Raw genomic sequence first — 4,101 nt, 5'->3', positions numbered from 1 at the left:
ACTGTCTTGCTACTGCAGCAGGGAGGTGAAACAGAACTACTAACCAGTAGTTAATGGCCGTATTTTTGTGGCGTATACGTTCTTTGACATTTAGTGTAATGCTTTGCAGTAAGCTTGTAAACACTCAAGTACTTAATATTAAATTATTTTGTACAAGCAGCTAGATCTTATTCTGGGCATTGTTCTGTCAGGACTTCATAAAGATGATTTTCCAGTTCATTTAGATTTTTAAAAAGTGTGACTGGAACAGCAGACCAAATTGTGTTAATGGAATTATTTTTGCCTCTTGCTGTGCCAAGATTTCTAGATTTCTCTAGTAGCATTAGCATCTGAAGATGTGACCGCTACTTGAGTTAGGAAGTGTTAACACTGTTTATAAAGGTAACTGCATGTCCTGAAAATGGGTATGTAAAGCATTCATGTGCTCTCCGAAGTCAATAGTACACTACCGTTAAACTACCTGAATGCTTGGGTCTGCAGAACTTTGGAGGTACAGGACTCTGTGTGTCCTGCTGTAAATTGATTTCTAAACATGAATATAAGTGGCCTTCACCCTGCCATCACTGCAGTACAGCTAGCTTTTTATGATCAGCACTATCACCATTCTAGGCACATCCACTGTCATCTGAGAGTCCTTCCCATTTCATCTCAGTTATTTTATAATATCACCTATCTCAGTCATTGTTTCTTCTAGTGGCTTCGGACTTTTGAAGAGGAAGTAGGTGCCTTACATGAATACAAGGGTGGAAAAAACCTTTTATAGCTGAACTGTCTCAAGAGCTGGATATTGGCATTCTAGATTTTCAGGTTACTGCTCAGGGTACTTGGCACATGGCTTAGATTCCCAGTGCTTCCAGTTCGGCTTGTGGATTGTTAATCCATAAATGTCATTCTTCAGCAGCGTGCTGAATGCCTCGGAAAACACCGACAAGAGCACAGTTTCTCCAGTTGCATTCACTGCAGGCTAAAGTAATTTGGATCCCTACAGTGTTCTCACTACACCACCTCTTACTCAGACTCTTCTGTAGACATAAAGGAAGTTTTTCAATGTTTTAAAATGATTATGGCTTTCCAAACCTCTTGAAGTCTGAGTTTGCTTCTCAGTATTATCACCCAGAATATTCACGCCCTGGAAAATAGTTCTGTGTTTCCAAAAAGAGCATGTCAAGAAGACATATAAAATCCACAACTTTAATTAGTTTGACTACATTTGAAAATACCTGTGAAAATTCAGACCCTGAGCCTTTTCCCATTGCTCTGGGGAAGAAGGAAGTGCAAATAAATGCTGCTAGATAAGTCTATGAACAAGTATTGTATAAACATACTATATGGCTCAAGGTTAAAAATGATGCCATTAAGTTATTTTTCCTTTAAGCATTAGTAGAATGAGTTCTGCCAATAACTGCTTGGAGTCCTATTGGGTATGCTTCTAATTATCAATATCCTTGTTCTTGCAAATACTAAGCCACTGGTAATTTTGCAAGAATCTAGAGCCCCTAGGAGATAGAGGTGAGCTCCTTGATGTAGCTTTAAGCAAAATTGAAAGTTATGTATGTAGTAGGTTGTGATTATGATGATCATTCAAGTAAAGGATGGTCCAGAATGAGAGGTGTTTATCGTAAGGGTGTTCTAGGAGTCCTAGGCAAAAGCACTTACTTCGCCCTAAACTGTTTTGTAGTTTCTATACAAGAAAGAGACTAACACTGACAAACTAATTGGAGAGTAAAAGAGAAGAAAATATGGCATGTAACTGTGGAGTTGGCTGTAGCAGCCTGAAAATCGCCGAGTTTTGTTTTTCTTGATGCGATGAGGCTATATAGGAGGACAGAAATATGAACTACAACTTCTCTTGTCTTTCCCTTCAGTTATGAAAAGGAAAATATGGCATGTAACTGTGGAGTTGGCTGTAGCAGCCTGAAAATCGCCGAGTTTTGTTTTTCTTGATGCGATGAGGCTATATAGGAAGACAGAAATATCATGAGCTACAACTTCTCTTGTCCTTCCCTTCCGTTATGAAAGCCCTGCTGCTTATTTTCATCTTTTGTCTGACTCTTGGAGAAAGTATAATTAATTACCAGGCTAGCTGTCTGCCCCAGGGAAGGAAATTTTATTCATTTTGAGGCCGCAACAATATCTACTCTTGTTCTGCTCTTCTCAAAGGGAAGGCATTTTCCCATGTTTTGGTTTTAAACTGAAGAATGACCACATAAAATTTCATTCAAAGCGGGAACTGGCTCTTCCATATTAGTGGATAAAGGTTATGGGTCACAGCCAGTTAATGGGTAGTACAGAAGAGCTTATTTGTGCAGTGATTCAGGAGAGCAGTCTGTTCAATGTCAGCAGGGCTGCTCTGTCACGTCCTAGACATGATGAAGTCTTAATGGCTTCAATGGAATCGCTTACAGTGAGTCAGTCCATGCAAGAACTGTGATAATACTTTATCACTAGGAATTGTGCATTGTAGATGCATCTTTAGTAAATGTATTATACATAAATCGCTAAGAGGTTTTTCATTAACACTGTTCAGTTATTTTTGTTATCTGAAGTGTACTTCTAGGAGACTTTGGCTTGAAGTGCTCAGAGACGATGAAAGATGTTTGCTTCTTGCACTGGAGTGCAGTAGGGGTACGTGCACCAACTGTTGGAGGGTAAAGACCTGACATGCAAATGGTTCTGGTTTGGTTCATAATCTCTGAACGCAGAAAGGACACGTTTGGGGCCCAAGACAACGCATGCTGAAAGGACACATAGGTTGAAATCCATATTCTTTGTGTAGGTACGAAGATTTGCCTACAGGCAGGTTTTTACAGGAGAATGGACAATTCAACTTGTATTTATCCCTTTTTCTCTTACTTCTCATCATCCACTCCCTTGATTAAGGTATGTCAACCAAGCCTATCAGAATCACTTGCAATTAATTTAGGAGTTTTGGAACAGGTTAATTTTCACCTTTAAAGGGACTCTATCAGCTAGAATTGTAATGCACTTGAGATTAGCTAAATCTACAGTGCTGTAAATTGTGAAACTACTGAAAGCTGAGTTGTATGTCCTGGCCAAAATTCTATTATTTCATAGTGTTCCCTGAGGACTTTTTATACTTGAGGCTGTATTTACATGGCCATCTTGAAGCTAGGAGGTTTTCACGTGGTGAAGGGATGTAAAGACTGGTCATCTGTAAATCTATGTCAGGCAGGTGTATCTTCCATACAGAACAAGGGGAAAAAGATGCAGCTAAACATTAATTCCTATTTTCTATTAGAATTATCTTCAACTTCTAGTAGATGAAAAACAAAGTTCCTACAGATGGCTGATGGCGAGGAATCATATAGGTATGTTATGCATGCACTAAATTATGCCTTTTAAAAATAATCTGCTTAATTTAATCTTGCATCATACGCTGTTTTAGTTTAATTCCATTTTCTAGGGAAAGCAGATGAGTCAGTTTTGTCAGTTCTTAATTAAACTTTTAGTAGTGTTGTATCTGAACAGTGAGACATTGGAGGAGACTGTTAACTGTAACCAGTGTTTCCTTTTTGTTTAAATACTAATAAAGAGTTTTGCGGAAATCCGCAGATCCTTTCGATTTCATAAAATCTATCGCTTTTTTTTTTTTTCCCCTGTTGTCCTGGATTCACCTGCTGGGTATTACGTGCTAAGTACTATTTTGTAGACGGCTGTTGTGTTTCTAGGGACGGCTCCCTCCGCGTGCAAATACGCGCGCTCCGCCTTCCGCGTCGGTTTTGAATTGAGCGCGGCTGAGCGGCGCGATTCCCGCTGCTGCCCCGGGACGATCGCTTCACGTACCCGGGCAGGTAGGCGGGGGGAAGCAAGGGGGCAGGGGCTGGGTTTTCTAGGCGTAGGGGTGAAAGAAGTCACCGGTCTCTGCCGCAGCCCTGCACGGGGAGTCCCTGAAGCGCTGGGTGCAGCAACAAGGAGGATTTGATGCCTGGATCTTGACCTCTTTTTGCCTTTCGGGCGCTTCTGTCTCTTAACTTCCCCCTGAAGAAGGAAAACAAAACAGCGGCGTTTTACCAGCGCCCCTCGCCGCCCAGCCCCCCGGGGAAAGACCCCGGTCCCGACGGAGACCCGCGGCGGCCCGGG

This window comes from Pygoscelis adeliae, unplaced genomic scaffold (assembly GCF_000699105.1).
Source record: "Pygoscelis adeliae isolate BGI_AS28 unplaced genomic scaffold, ASM69910v1 Scaffold34, whole genome shotgun sequence".
NCBI lineage: Eukaryota > Metazoa > Chordata > Aves > Sphenisciformes > Spheniscidae > Pygoscelis > Pygoscelis adeliae.
The sequence above is the reverse complement of the archived record's forward strand: the minus strand, read 5'-3'. Positions refer to the sequence as shown.